At 39.0% G+C, this 16643-nt stretch overlaps 1 protein-coding gene across 2 annotated transcripts in view; it reads right to left on the bottom strand.

Moving 5' to 3' along the window:
- The window catches only part of clocka (clock circadian regulator a), a 74776-nt gene that overhangs the window by 43652 nt on the left and 14481 nt on the right, over window positions 1-16643 (bottom strand). The window contains exons 2-3 of one of the 2 annotated variants that reach the window (XM_049481829.1): window positions 14672-14761; window positions 9230-9561 (exon numbers count right to left, since the gene is read on the bottom strand). The gene's annotated coding sequence lies outside the window, so the exon portion shown is untranslated. The remainder of the gene's footprint in view (window positions 1-9229; window positions 9562-14671; window positions 14762-16643) is intronic. The other variant, XM_007259522.4, reaches the window with a different exon arrangement.

The raw sequence follows: 16643 nt of genomic DNA, 5'->3' as shown, positions 1-16643 counted from the left end.
GAAGGTCATAATGTTCAGACATATACAAGATGACACAAGCAATTCTCTACCACATGCTACTTTGTGGCCTGTTCTCTCCTTTTTGCCTGTTCTTGGTAAGAGAACAGAAAACCTATTCACAAAACGCACTGACGACAGCAGTCAATGGGCAGGGGCTGAAGGTGTATTTTGAGTCAGTAGGTTTTCTAAGTCTTTTCAGTTTTTACCTCAAAATGGTCCTTGACAGGGGAAAAAAAATATTTCTAAAGCACTTTTAAACCTTTATAGCTCTGTTTCCCTCTCACCCTCTCTCTGCTCACACTTTAGGCAGCTTTCTGTTTCTAATGAATTCATGCAAAGTGCCCACACATTCAGCATATCTCTTTTTTTTCCTCTGCCACGCAGATCCAGTCTCTACAGGCAATCTACAGGGTGTGTGTGTGTGTGTGTGTTTGTGTGTGCATTATCAGATGTAGGTCAGTGAAGCTCTGAGGATGTGAGTCACTCCAGCGTGGATCCTTGGTGTTGCTCCGCACGCACAGAGAAGCCAGCATGTCAGCAGTGCCCATTGGCAATGCCATAGCAACCGCTCTCACCATTCAGAGTAAAAATAGATATTGGATTCCTCCACTGCAGAGATTCCCTTTCGCTCACTCCCTCATTCTCTCTCTCCCTCCCTCCCTCTCTCTCTCTCTTCATTTCCCTCTGTCTCTCATACATTCAGGTGCTGCTCCTAATACTCTCTCGCTCCTTTAAATATGTCAGGGTTTCCTCCAGAGAGCCAAGTCCACAAATGACCCCCACAGGAAGCGCCACATGAGTAAACTTTACTCCCTGACAATGGTTCAGTATTACAGGTTATTAACCCACTGCTCTTTTCACACATCTTTATCACAACTAAACATCAGCATGAACCAGAAGCAAAAATGCTCTTTCTTTCAGGGATATTGTGAATTCAGAACATAATCAAGTACAATGTGAACACAAAACTGTAGAACGGTAGAAAAACTGTGTTTAAAGCTGATGTCTGTTAGTTTTGGGATTTAGGGCCCTCTCTGGTGAGAGTGGGTAATTGCACCGAGCATGCAGAAGAATCATTTTAAACTGGGCAAGTGTGATGCGTCTCCTTTCAGAGCAGATAAATCCGATTCCAGGTTATGTTCAGTCAGAGAGAGAGAGAGAGAGAGAGAGAGAGACAGCGCACTCAGTCAGAAACTTTACTCCTTCGTTTCTTTGCTTTTACTATGGTTGTATGACCGGCTGAGCTCTGAGTTTCCCCTTCTAAAGTCTCCATTGCTCCACCAGCCACTTGAGTTCAGTAAAACTGAGCCGGATCCTCTTTTAGAGGCTGTACGTGTGACGTAAGTACTTTTAGTTTAGAAACAAATTAATATGCAAACTGATCACGAAGAGTGACCCCAGGGGGGGCGGGAATTCGAATGGGAATTAGGAATGCCCACACCTGTATAAGGAGCTATCTTCTGAGTGAGGTTGAACTCCACCCATATTCTACTAGTCCCATGACATTTCCAATGTCAGTGTATTCCTAGGCTCAAGCTTTGTTTTTGTGCCCATCAGAAATGTATTATCCTAAAAACACAATCAAAAATGATTGGATACAGGATTAGATTAGATTATGTATATATCATTTCAGGTTGTGTTCAAGGCTGATCTAAAATCAAAGACATGCCTGTTCTTCCCAACCAGATAACGGAGCTTTTACATGACAGTTTTGTTTGTAACCACCATAATTCAAAGGAAAGGATGTGGTGGGAATACGTTTCCACACACACCTATATAATAAAACAGGACAGAACATCTTGGCCATTGGACTAATGCAATCTAAGTGGGTTGGTTAGGTGGGACGACCAACAGAAAGCAGATGGACATGAAATATATTGCATTAAGTTCTCATGTCCCACTAGATGCCAGATGGTGCTCTGCATGAATACAGCGGTAAAAGCAAAAGATCAGAACATTGCCTGTATAGGACTAAATTATCCCTCTTAAATGATGCATTATTAAATGGTATTCTGCAGCTTTTCATACAATTGCTATAGAAATCCTAACAGTATACAGTTCTATACCACTGCACTGAATGTTGCACTTGGCCCTCTGACTAATTCTGTTTCAGTTACAATCATGTTAATGATGAAGTCATTCCTGATTCAGAAGGAAGTAGAAGGAGCTGGTGTGAAGTGAAAGAGATGAAACTACACGCAACGCAACGCACGAGGTCAGGAGGTTGGGTGGCTGTATGGGAGAGTCTGAGGTGTGTCAGTAAGAGTGAAATACGCAGAATAGGAAAGCACTGGTTTCTCCTGCATGCCATCACGACCTGTTATACCAAGCATGTTCATTTCATCCCTCATAAAAGCCTTTATGCGACTTAATTATCTGACCTAGCAAACAATAGGACAATGTGTCAGCGGTAGCAGGTTCTGCAATTTCTACACCCACAGTTACTGCAATGCACAAAAGCATACACATACTTTTCATGTGATAAATTTGTCATGACATACATTTTGTGATGTGACTATTACATATTGAATACAATGCATTATGAGGTCCAATTTCGGCAATCAATATTCGCAATTTGCTCTATTAATCACTCTGCACATATGTAGCATTTTTGAAGGTGCCTTCTAGGGCTGCAATGATTAGTTAATATAATCGACAATGTTGTTTATTAAAATTTGTCAACAACAAATGTCATTGTCGACTAATAGTTATTTGTAACTAGGGCTGGGGCGACGCATCGACATAATCGACGTCATCGATTACAAAAATACATCGATTTGCATAACGTGCGTCGGCGCGTCGTAAACATGGCGGCGCCTGTGGAGAGCATTAGAGGTTAGATCGGGCCCAAAAATTCCAACTGGCTGTTTTCGGGCTGTTTTAATGAGCGAAATATGATCAGAATTATGTTAATTAACACGGTAACATAGAAGCATAGAACTATTATTTAATTAAAATGATTTTTAAGAACAGCTAAACACAGTTCTGCAAGTCAAACGCGGAGGGGTTCACGTGCGAGAGAGAGAGAGAGAGAGAGAGAGAGAGAGATTTGCTTGTTCTACTCACAGGTGAAGGTTCTCTTTGATCTCCTCGTGCTCATATTCTAGTCCCATTCATAATTCTGCAGCTCCCTCAGTGTTTTCTGCCGTATTTTGCGGCTAGCGCGAGCGCTTACAACTGACACCGCGGACCGCGAGGTGCCGCCGCGTTTGTGCCGAATCCGACTCTCTGCTGAATCTGACTCCCGCTTCGCGGACAGAATCGGCACAACACCCCCGCTGTAGAACTGCGGTAGTGAAAACAGCGCTTATAAATAAATTAGTTTAGTTTCACTTTCAGTTTTCGTTATTTTTTTTTAAATTAAAATATAATTAAAAAACAGACGCCTACATCTCGGACTATTTTCTGGAGCCCGGGTCGGATTTACGGGCGGGCCTCGGGTCATGTCGGGTTCGGGCAGAGAATCTAAGCTCTAGAGAGCTTGGACTCCGGAGAGCAATCTCCAGCTACAAAAAAACGCCAGCGGGCATCTAAAGTTTGGGAGCATTTCACGCAAAAGGGCAACAATGTGGTCCTCTGCCATACGTGCAAAAGGAGCACTTGAAGCGCAAACATCCAGGAGCACTATGTCAACAGGGTCACACAGTAAGTTACCGTTTACATCAGGGTCTCCGCGGGTGTCCTTAAAAAGACTTAAGGCTGTCTACCAAAGGTTTTAAACCTGCCACAGGCAGAAATTATACATTTTTGGTTTATATTTGTGCATGGCATTTCGCAGTTTCCAGAAACAGTAGCATTATTCATAAGTTCAGGTGTTTAGCTAAGCTAGCTGCCTTAAGTTATTTTAGCTAGCGCCGTCGGCGCTGCGGTGTTACACCATTTTCTGTCACCGTCGGAATTTTGTGACCAGTGCTCACGGTTATGAGCGTTCATTGGCAAAACGGAAGCTTTCTATACCTACACCTTACCCTCAGCCCTAAACTGAACCGTTTTGGCCAGTCGGGGTAAACATTAGAAACGAACACGTTTCGAATCGGCCAGTGCACCGGTCTGCTGAGAACTACTTGCCAGTGGTCACAAAATCTAGCGGTCACAGAAAACAGTGCAACACACGGTTGTGGTGTATGGGAGCTTATCCATTTTTAGCGTTATAGATCTAAACAACGTGCTGTACATGTAAGTGATTATAAGTGTGGGGTTTGGTTTAGTAGGCTTGTGTTGTTGTTGTTGTTATTATATATAAATATAGTAATTTATCGTTTGCTTTAAAACGTAAAATAATTATTTAAATATGTTTCTCAATGAATAGATTAGTCGACTAATCGAAAAAAATAATCGTTAGAATAATCGTTTAAAAAATAATCGTTAGGGACAGCCCTATTTGTAACAGTACCACACAAAGTGCTTTCCACATTTAAACAATATGCAGACATTTAAATGCCTTTTAAATCTCACGTTCAACTGTTTCTAACATTTTTAGTGATGGAAAACAGCTGAAATAATCGTTGACTAAAAAATATTCATTAGATAAGTCAACTACCAAATTAATCATTGGTTGCAGCCCTAGTGCTTTCACAACTACCTTGCTTGGTGTGGACCCATAGACTGCTCAGTTTGGTCTAAACTCAAAAATCAACTGAATCATTATCTGGTTTATTTGCAGTGTAAAATTAATTACACAAACGTAAGGCAGTATATAAAGCACTTAAACAATAGAAGAAGAAAAAGAACTGGTGTTCTGCTGAAATCGGCTAAAACTCCCCTTTATATGCACTTGAGCCATGCAAAAATATGTGGTAGACAAAGCCTACCTAGGATTCAGCAAAGTACTTTAGTTTTGCTCATAAATCTGCAGTGGGAAACCCAGACTAACCAATGTAACAAACATATAAGCCCTTGTTCAGACTCGGGTATGAAACTTCCCTTCGTTTGAAATTTATTTTTAGGTTCCTACTGCATTAATGAAATTAAGTTATTAAAATGATTAGCACATTTTTCATCATTAATGCACTGTCCTTGTTTGACCCTTGAATCCATTAGTTTTTTCCAGACTGAAGCAGCTGTTGATGTGCTGTATGTTGCTATGATACAGTCAGTGAGTGCTCCTACAAAAAAAATATATTAAAAAATCACTTATCGCTGTCCCCTTCTCCCCTTTTGCTTTTAGCTGCAACTTGTATAACTTCCGAGTGGAGAGTTAAAGCAGCGAGGCGATGTTAAAAACAGCTTAAATTTGAGCATTTCACCTGCAGGCTGTATGAATGAGAAGTGAGAAAATGCAGTTGCAGAGGAGCTGGAATTTTTGGATAGGAATATGATATACATGATCTGTGCCAGTGTGGGGAACTCCTTCACATTTGGTGATTTCCAAGGTTTAGGTGGTGCAAACAGTAACGAACTCTGGTCTGCAGTTCCGCAAGAGTGATCTACACAGATACTGCACAGAACATACTGCAACTGATGCATTCCCTAGACATTGGTGGTGATAAACGGCATTCTCCCAGTGGAAAACAGGTGATCTTCATGCTAAGGTTTACATTTTGTCTGCATTAACAAATTGTGATAAATGTAAATTTAAAAACCTATTTATTCTAATTATTATGTACACTTATAACCTATAGCTAGGGCTGGGCGATATGGAAAACACCTTATCACGATATAGTTTTCCATATCATCCGATATCGATATGTATTACAATATAAATCAAATCACTGCCCTCAGGGGAGGGGAGGGGTTGTTCTGGGCTAAGCAGCAGTCCAGCGCGCTGCCTGATTGCGTTACTTAAACGGGAAATAAAAAATAAAGTTTATCGAATTCTATCGTCCGGCTTATCATAGTTATTGCAATATATATTTTCCTCGATAACTATCCATATCGTTTTATCGCCCAGCACTACCTATAGCTTTCTAAAATGTCCTCCTAAAAAGTGTAGAGATGTAAGGAAAAGCTTCACCTTAACATGCTCAATATAAAAAAAACATCAATTATGGCACTCTCACTTCAAGTTTTCATTCTGTGGCAAATCATTAATTAACACATCATGCTAATTAACAGACCTATAGTTATTTTTCAGTTATTTTTATGTCTGCATTAGCGTAATTAAAATGTATAATCCTGAATCAGCATACCATACATTCTGATTATTCTGTCAACTCCTAATAACTTATCACAGTTAGAAGGTTTTTTTTCTGAAAAAGTATAAAGAAGGTAATAAAGTACATCCAGTTAAAGGAAGTGGATGGAGGTGAAGCAGACTGAGGAAAAATGTTCTCCCTCAGAATAATGACTAGTACTGCATGAGGGTCAGGTGGCTTGGTTATGCTGCTTTCAGAACTGATTTTGCCTGAAGACACTATTTACTTGTAGTTTACGTAGTTTAAGGTATTTAGTTGATTTTGCTTATTAACAGCTTTGCAAAAACAACTGTGCTTTTTTTAAACCATTTTTACCTAATTAAATCAATTTTCTAATTCAAGAAATGTGTCAGCACCCAAGTAGAACAGATCAGTGCTTCTACTTCAGCACATTTTTTTCCACTGCTGGTGAGGCGAAAAAATTACTTGACCACTTGGCTCGTCTAATGCTGCACAGGACTAGCCTATCAGACATATTTAATACATGTATCAGCCAGTGTACTGCTTTTATACTGCTAAAAAAAATGACTCCAAACCAGGACTTGATGAGTCATTGACTGAAGCAGATATATGTTAGGAATGACCTTTGCCACGCAAATCGTCAGAGGTTAAGTAAATACTGATATGAATGTTTTATTGCAGCATAGGTGCAGCAACACTGGAAATATAAGTATTACAGTAGTACAAAGATTTAACTGATCTAAAGGTGGTTGCAGGCTCTTGTAGCCCCTTAAAAAACATTTTTTACTGATTAATACTTTTTTATTTTGAGAATAGTGCAGAATAAATAATAAGAATATAACAATACAACACCTCTCTCTATACACATAGGTATGTGTAAATAAAATAACAGAACTCTTCAATGATGGGATCAGTGTGGACCAGTGTGGTTGTTTTTCTGCGGTGGAATCAGGAAATTGTTCAATTCTTCAGCAAGATGTAGTTGCCATTCAGTGTTTTTTTCTTTATGATATAAAATGAAACCAAAGGACAACATATGAAGTGATTTAATGTTAAGATGAGGCCCAATAATTTCGGTATTTTTAAAGAAACATTTCACTTATCCTGAAGTATCCTGGTTCTAGACAGCCTTTTATTGTCATCATGTTTCTTAAATCTCATAAGAAACATCCTTGTGGGTGTCTAATTTCTTCACAATAATGGTCATACATGTTGAGACAATACAAAAATACATATTGTAATAATAGTGCTATTCTGTCTTGAAACTGACAATGAAATTTTGACTTTTGAACTTTTTATAGCCGATGTTGTCGATTATGTCGACTAATCATTGCAGCCCTATTGAATGAGGAGGCTACTTACAACTTCTACATTAAACAATGCTGTGTAATAAGTCTGGTAGTCACACAGAGCAGCAGTGTAACAGTCATGACGGTGTCTAGTCATCAGTGCTAGCCTGATCTGATTAATCTGCTAATTAACAGACCTATTCTGAGCTGAGCTGTGTATGTGTGTGTTAGAACAGTGCTAGGCAGCGGTTTTGGGAACCGCCGCACAAAAGAAACACTGGAGCTCATGCCGGTTGGACGAGCACCACACGGCACAGCCTGACTGAACCGCCGTTACCATGACGACCAGTCCGACGGCTGCCACGGTCGACATTTAAAACCTGAAGCCGTCGAGACTGCTGCCACACAAACACACAGAAACACACACCTTACCGCTGCCACAGCCCACAAGTTATCAACACAGGAAGCACAAACATACACACTTCAATGGCATTTATGAACACTGCGATATCCTGCAACACATGTAAATCAACGACAGATAAGCAACATGCCAACAAAAGAACGGGCATTTTCATTCCCAGAGCGGAAAACACACTGCTGCTCTCTCTCAGCTGCCCTCATGCAGGGACACACACATTTAATCCCGGAGCGAGACTGCAGAACACTGAGCTCACCCGGCTGAGATGCAAATAGTAAACAACTCTAATGAGCGATAATATCCCTCTCTTTTACACACAGTGAGAGTTTTTGCTTTACAAATAGTAAATAGCGATACAAACAACTGAACATTAATAATATATTAAAGAATAATACTACTTCTTTGTTTAATTATTATTATTTCCTATGGCATTTCATATCAAACTGCATTATGTTTATGTTGTGTAAAAAAATATTGGTACATCAAAAGTTCTCAATGTTACCATTATCCAAAAAATATCATATGTTTTAGAATACTATATTGATTTCCACAGTTTTTTCAGTAAAAGTTTACAAGTAGAGATTAAAACGTTTTCTTGGTGTATTTAAATATACAACCAAAAAGCAGTGCTGTATTCCGGATCTTTCAGCTCACCATTTGGTGTGTGGCAAGATTTTGAATTCAAATAAAGCAACAGAAGTAGGCAATCATAAGTTTAAGATTTTTAAACTTTAAATTAACATAGTTGGAATCTAAAGTTCTATAAACCTATATTCTGCCATTTTCAGCTTCTCTTCTCTGGTTAAAAGGCACCTGTACTGTGTGCGTGGTGCTTGTGTGTGACGTAGCAGCCTACTCTTCCCCGGTTGGCTGAACGCAGTGCAGCAGCCAGATTCATATGAATTAAGTTGTGCTTAGCTGAACTTTTTCGCCAGATGGCGAGGCTGCATTTGACGCGACGCAACGCAACCCAGCATGCACCGTAGCATGCAGTGGCTCTCACAATATCTCTATATTTATCCCAAAACATTTACTCATTCAACGTGTATTGTGATATGTATCATATTGGCAGATTCTCGTCAATACACAGCCCTAGAATCAGACTAGAGTCCCTATCCTACATTTCTAAACATGCAACACTGGATCTCTTGTTATTCAGATCAAACAAGCTAATCAGAAACCCTGGCTGATGCTTTTTCAAGATACTGCAATAAAAACCTGTTAAAACACCACATGTGCTAATTCTCAATCACTGAGCGTCATTTACAAAGTCAGCCATTCTCTTTGAGTCCAACACTGAAGCTTCATGTCAAACATTTTTGCTCTAGAGCAACTGTATTAACAACACACTTATCAGCCTGCCCATCACCTGACCAGCAGGCAGCAATCTCTCAAAGCATCACATATTGTTCTCTAACGGACTCAACCTGACTCTGTGCCATCCAATCATCCCTCCACCAGACTTTCTCTGAATTGGAGCCCCTCAGTGGCTGCACGCCTCCGTTCCTGGAGCTCACAAAAGCGCTCTTTGTTCGACGCGTGCTTCCAGCGGCCAGCAGACAGGAAAACGTCTGAGCGGCTCTGCTTTCCACTGGCAGGCCCTCACGGCACAGCTGGCAGGACCCCGCACTGAAGCTACTGCAGCCTCTGGCCCCCGGCTCTAGGAGGAGCCGGCTCACGGCCAAGCGCCGGCACCTCGGCCAAGTGGGTCAGCCGGGATCTGCTCCAGAGGGGTAGCGAGCAAGAGGCGGGAGAGATGCTGGGGAAGAAAACAGGGCCAGAGGCAGCAAATTATTTATTTATCTACCCGATATTTATTACACTTATCAGTATCCCCTTCTTTAAAATCTGAGCCAAACACAAACCACATGCACTGTAAAAGTGACGTACGTTCTTGAAGATTTCAGGGAGTGCCGAAACATAGAGCTGGACCAAAATAAACACCAGAAAATAGGGAATAAATTGGACCACCCTCTGAGAAGACTTTAAACATTCAGTGCATGGCCAAAACGATGAGATAAATGAGTTTAAAAACAGAGATAGGACTGGTTGAAATCTGGTCCAGTATTTTCTACTGGTATCAACCCAATCAAATCTTCAACATATTCAATTAGACAAATAAACAAACAAAAAGCTTAGAAAAAAAAGAAAATGCTTTACAATAAGCACAGAACACATCCAGCCTCTCCAGATCACAAAACTCTACAGGAAGCAGTGGGGTCAGATGGGGTTACACAGATAGGGGAATCTTGGACCAAAGCCAAGGTCCTATAGTCTTATAATATATTTCCAGCTACTGCCCTTCTGTGAATTTGTTTATGACCAAAGTACACTGTGCCTGAAGTATCATTTACAAACACACCGCTGATTCCCACGAAACCAGTCATATCAGTAGAGATAGGACCAAGAATGTAACATATAGATATATTTGTAAGTGTAAAAAAGCTCACTGTAGAAAACAGAAAACTGGGGAGACATTAGGTTTAAATATGAAAAGTATGATGAGGCAACAAAATTAATGAAAATAAGGTTAATGGCAGTAAAAAAAAAGTGAAAGATCTAGTCTCAGAAAACTACTTTTCTATGTGTTTAATTGATTTAAGGGGTTACATCATGAGGGTAAGATCTATTTATAGAAAGAAACTAATTAAATGTGCTATTTACTGTTCTGCAGAAGGGTTTTAAATGGCAGTGCTATTTCTCAGACCTTCCTGATTAAGTGATTTGCAAACACAATGCAGCAGCCCTTTGATCACTTAAAAAAAGGAATGACCTTTTGCTATTTAAAGCAGTTTTCTAATTAAAAGAATAAGCCTGCACTTGAGTAGAACTGAAGCACTGTCCTGTCAGCATGCTAGAAGCTGCCCTTGGCAAACTTTACTTATTTACGTGCCTTTTTATTTTTGTAAATCATTTTATTTATATATATATATATAAAAAAAAAGAAAAAACTAAGGAACCAGACTGAACTATCCTCAAGACTAGTGAACAATAGTAAATATTTAAAATCGTTTGCCTCTTGACATTCACAGATCAGTGCCTCTACTTTAGCATACTGTTCACACAGCCTCGGAGGGAGGAATCTGACTTGGCTCAGAAGACCAGAAGAAACCACAAGGTGATTAATAAGGTGAGACACCTGGGAGGCAAGTTGTCATCAGTTGTTTGACTGCTCAAAAATGAAGTGCCAGCACTAACTATAGGGTGCATTCATCATGGAGCACTTGTTTATGTGAGTTAGGGCAGTAAATGTGTGGTTTGTGCTGTAGCATGTGTTTGACAGTAACAAATTCTATTGCATTTAAGTTTCCTATAATTAAGACAGATTTTTTATTATTTGCAACAGATATTAATCAAAATATTCACAGCGGTGCTAAAGAACTTTTTTCAATCATTTTTATTACATGGTATAAATATCTTTATATCCTTTGCATTACTGGAGAACAAAATGCATATGAAAACAAATACAGTGACTGATTACAGTAAAGGCGTGTGTGTGTGTGTGTCTCTTCCAAGTGAGCCACTCCCAGTCTTAAAGGTGACTGAGTATGTACACAGGTCAAACAAACAAGACATTTCCTCTGCTTTACACCTCTGAACCAACACCAACGGCTGAATGCATACATTCGCCCACGCGCGCACACGCTAACCCTTTACATACAGCACTAAAGTCCAGAAACCACAGTCCTGATCAACACAACCAGTCCTGAGTCTCTTACCCAGAGGAATCCTGCTAAGCAACATCTGCCCCACAGAGACACAAGAGAAACACACAAAAACAACCATAAAATACTAAATGACTATTATTGTTCTCCATCCTGCTCCAGCTGTAGCTGCCCAGTAAAATATTCCACCAATCCAGATCAAACTTCCCTGAAACTTGTGTCCTATTTTCCCAGCAGAAACTACTTGCACATCAAAGGAGGTGCAAATAAATAAAGAACAAGTCAGAGAATTTCTGATAACTTGGAGCGAGATCTCCACAGCAATTAAACATCTCCGTCGCTTGCAGACATAGAGAGAGAAGAGAAAGAGAGAGAGACAGAGAGAGAGAGAAAGAGAGAGAATGAAAATCACATAATAACTAGGAATCCCACAGTCAAAACAGATTTTAACAGGACTTCATGAGCATATTTGATACTATTTTTAGCTCGATCGAGGACATCTGCTCAAGGTTTAAGTAAATGCGGATTTACAATCTGACAAACCTGGAAGGAACAGTTTGGATCTAGGAAAGCACATCTGCAGGTTCCAAGACTGGAAAGTGTTTACTGTACAAGCGCAGAAGACACAGAAAGCATGCAGCTGTTACTAATACAACTACTATCAAGAACAAATTCTTTTTACAGTAATAACTGTGAACATATCAAATACAACGATGCACATTTTGAGTTTATTTAAAGTTATTGTGCAACATCATTATTGAATTTTCGTTTTTTTAGATTAATTTACAGCATTTATGTGGCTACTGTACTAAAACCTGATAGACATAAGTGATTGTATAAATGACTTATGAATGACAAGTGACCACCAGCAACAAGCGACCAGTCTTCAACAAGAAAAGCAGCAGTTAAGATTTTCCTCAACTTCATGCAAATGAATTATGATGCAGTGAACTGATATGGTAAACTATTGGTTTCAAAAAGATTACCAGTATTTAAACTAATCACAAAGCTGCAATCTGAGGTCACCAGATTCTGCTCTCTTACCATCACAAATACATACATTTACATTTTATTTACTGCACAAGCAGTCTCATACACACCCACCAGAGACAAACTTGGGACAATGTAAGCGATTACCTTCTTTACTCAGATCCAAGTTTATGCTAATTTCCATTCTACTTGACAGGTTAAAGCAATTAACTCAATTTACATTTATTTATTATTAAAAACAACCAACAACTCCACATACAGCTCTGGAATCAAATTCTTTGATTTCTCTGATTTTGCTATTTATAGGTATATGTTTGATTAAAATGAACATTGTTGTTTTATTCTATAAACTACGGACAACATTTCTCCCAAATACCAAATACAAATATTGTCATTTAGTGCTTTTATATGCACTTTTTATATTATTTGCAGAAAATAAGAAATGGCTGAAATAACAAAATGAAGCAGAGCTTTCAGACCTTAAATAAGGTAAAGAAAACAAGTTCATATTCATTAAGTCTTAAAAGTTCAGAAACTAATATTTGTTGGAATAACCCTGGTTTTTAATCACAGTTTTATGCATCTTGGCTTGTTCTCCTCCACCAGTCTTACACACTGCTTTTGGATAAGGTTAAACCACTCCTGGTGCAAAAAATTCAAGCAGTTTAGTTTGGTTGATGGCTTGTGATCATTCATCTTCCTCTTCATTATATTGCAGAGGTTTTCAATTTGGTTAAATATAAGAAGCTCATCATTTTTAAGTGTTCTCTTATTCTTTTCCAGAACTGTATGTCCTCTGGAGATTGAAGCAATTCATAACCTTTTTTTATATAACTATGACAGTGCATTCAAAGGCATTGAACTCATTGGTTGTTGCTCATTAACACTGTATCAGCAGCTGAGGATATACGCATGGCAAAGGCCAGATAACTAATAGAGAGTTATAAAATCACAGCTTGCAGTCTACACTGTCCTCGACTGTTCTGTCAGGACCTCATAAATATACAGGGTGAGTCAAAAGTAGCAGGACACTATTTTATTTTAGAATGGAATGGAAAACAAAACAAAAGTTGAAATTACTGTTACTGAAACTGGTTTGGGTAATGGGTGAGGGGGGTTATCCTTTAGGCTGTGTCCTGAACGTTGCCTCCATCCTGCGATTTTTAAGTTACCCTGTAGTTTTGTGTTTCTGATATCTGGTTCTATCTCTACTGCTGTCAAAACTTCTTAATTATAAAAAAGTTGGAACTTTACCTACATATTAATAATAAAGTAATCGTCACATGTTCCCCCTTTAAAGGGAAGTAAAATGGGCCACTTATGCACTTATGTCATCTTGACTTCATTCACTAGAAGGTCATCTTTCGTATTCCTCCCTCTCGGAGGAAAAGAGCAGATCTGTGGTGGTGCAAATGCAGACAGTGAGATCACTGGAAACAGCAGTCTGGGAGAGCAGTACAATAACGGTAGATGTGTGTGAGAACGCTCTCCAGGGAAGTCCAGACTGCGGTTAGTCACAGTTCTGAAGCTCAAATCAGTTCAGTAGGCTTCTGCCACATCCATCTACATTTACATTTCACTTGAAGAATTTTAAAGACAGAGAAAGGAGGAAAAAAGAAGAAAAAAAAAAACACACCAGACCTCACACTCTGAAAGGACACAAGCCAACAAACGTAGACTGAAGAAATTCAGACTGGAGCAAATAGAATCCAGTTGGTACAAAGCAGTTGTGGGAAAAAGCTACTGCAGACAATACCAAAGCAACGTCAGAAAATCAAAGCAAGCCTTAAATTTTAAAAACACCAAAGCATGAAGTCAGCTGTTGACTACATTTCCAAACACAGGAAGACACAAAAGCAATCCTGAACACAAAATAACATGAGAATGCTTGTGGAATACAATTGTGGAGTCAACTTTTTGGGGTCAAATTTAAAGTAATACTTGCACTGCACAAAAAAATAGGCCCATTACCACATAATGAAAATGTTAGTTTTATTCCTCCCACAAACACTCCTGCACTCTCCACTCAAGCACACACAAATCATTTCCTTAAAAAAAAGGTAAGAAACAGACTGTAATGTGAGAAATCCACACACAAAGCTAATTAGAACATATAATTGTACAATTTGTGTAAATTATAATGTGCTACATGTAGGGAAAATGGAGGGAAAAAACACACATCTTCTATTCTCCATACGGAACATTTGCTCCTACCTTGTTCAAAGTGAGAAAGCTGAAAAATGACTGCCCCAGATTTTCATTAAATTGCACTCCAAATCAGGGACACCGGCTCCAGTATTCAGTCTGTAGAGGTTGAGAGAGAAAAATAAATGTTAAAAAATTAACCAAGAACCCCAACGTTCCAAATAAGTACACTTTATAATGATTCAAACTAATTATTAGTGGTGTAACGGTACGTGTATTCTTGGCGAACTGTCACGGTACGGGTGTCACGGTTTGGTTTGCGTAAACACACGCAGAATACACCGTACAGCCAGTCTATAGGAGACTTGTGGAAACAATAAACATAACCCAGAAAGTGTAGCTATAGCACTGTTGCTATTGGCGCTCGCAGAAACGCAGATAATTCACTCGTACTGTCTCTCTCTCGCTCACGCCGCTTGTCTCTCTCTTGCTCACGTCATGTGTCTCTCGCTCACTTGCTCACACAGTGTCTCTCGCTCTTTCTCTCTCCCTATGATATATTATAATACAGCACAAAATGATCTAGTCTGCCAGACCTAAACCACACAACACTGTTCCAGCATAAAAAAAAAATTGAACATGAATTTAATTATTTTTTAAGTGATTGACAACTAATATATTTTAATTTTAACAGTCTAATGCTGATATTTCTTAACAAGAACTCAAACACTGAAATGCATCCAGTAATATGCTTAGGGAAATATATTTGTAGTTTAATCAGGTAAAGTAATGCTATTGCTTTTGTTCTTAATAAAGCACCACAATCAGGCTCATTGTTTGTTTGTTCCAACAAGATCTAAAAGATGGAGCCTCTCAGAATGACAGTAGGAGAGAGCCCTGGTCTCAAGCATTTAATAAAAGTGCTTGAGCCCCGTTACAACATTCCATCCCAAAAAACTAAACATGATAATAATGAAGATCCATTGTTATTATGAAGTTAATAAAGGTGAGTAATAAAGGTGAGGCTATACAGAATGCCCAGCCTTTTTTATTTTTTTCCACCAAACATACCAAAAATTTACCGAACCGTGGGGTTTATACCAAAGTGTGAACCGAACCGTGATTTTTTTTTTGTACTGTTACACCCCTAGTAATTATTATTATTTCAATATATTTATTAAATTCAGATTTAGGGAAGAAAAAAAAAACATTCGTAGCCACTGAACATGTAATTCTTCAAAACTCTCAAATATACATGAGCAGTGAATATTTTTAAATCACATTCTCAATATATGTGCCTTAACTGCAAAACAGTTCTGGATACTACCATCAATCACAGACAGCAAGAGAGTCACAAGCCTAATCTCAAACTAGTCTTGTGACTTGTTTCCACAGTGAGTGGCAGACCAGCACGCAGTTTGTACAATGTTTGTACAAGAGTTGTAGCAATAAGCTTGCATAACACTAGCCTTCTATCTCCACTGCAAAAATCACACATGTATATGCTGGAGTACTGCTAGGCTAACAACACACAGAACAAGAACACCACAAACTCTCAGCTTTCTGTACTTTTCAGCTGACAGAAGCCTGATGTGTTCCTTTGTTCCTTTGTTACTCAATCCAAGTGTTACGGGTTGTGTCAAACACTGAAGGCTTTTTCACACCGGATAATTCTGAGAGTTTATTGTCTACATTTGGGTCAGTTTTGCAGTTTAGGAAGCGCAGTAAATAAGTTGGGTATATCCTGAAATCACCTACATGGGCTGCATCTCTCAGTACTTCACACTGCTTTGTTTGCAGAAGGACTTTTTGGCAAGTTGCCTCTTACTTAAGGTGTGGTGTTAAATTTACGTCATGCGGTACAATTAATGAAAGAGATTCACTGCAGATTTATTTATTTCTGTTGCTAAAGGAACCACCAACACTGTACTGCTGCATGTAGTGTGTGCACACAAAGGGAAGTTGGATTCTGATTCTTTTTCTTCTGTGTTGTTTAAAAGCTGATAAATTTTCGTTAATTGGTTAAAAAATCTGAAACATC

Source organism: Astyanax mexicanus, chromosome 1 (genome assembly GCF_023375975.1).
Source record: "Astyanax mexicanus isolate ESR-SI-001 chromosome 1, AstMex3_surface, whole genome shotgun sequence".
Classification (NCBI taxonomy): Eukaryota; Metazoa; Chordata; class Actinopteri; order Characiformes; family Acestrorhamphidae; genus Astyanax; species Astyanax mexicanus.
The sequence above is the reverse complement of the archived record's forward strand: the minus strand, read 5'-3'. Positions and strand labels throughout refer to the sequence as shown.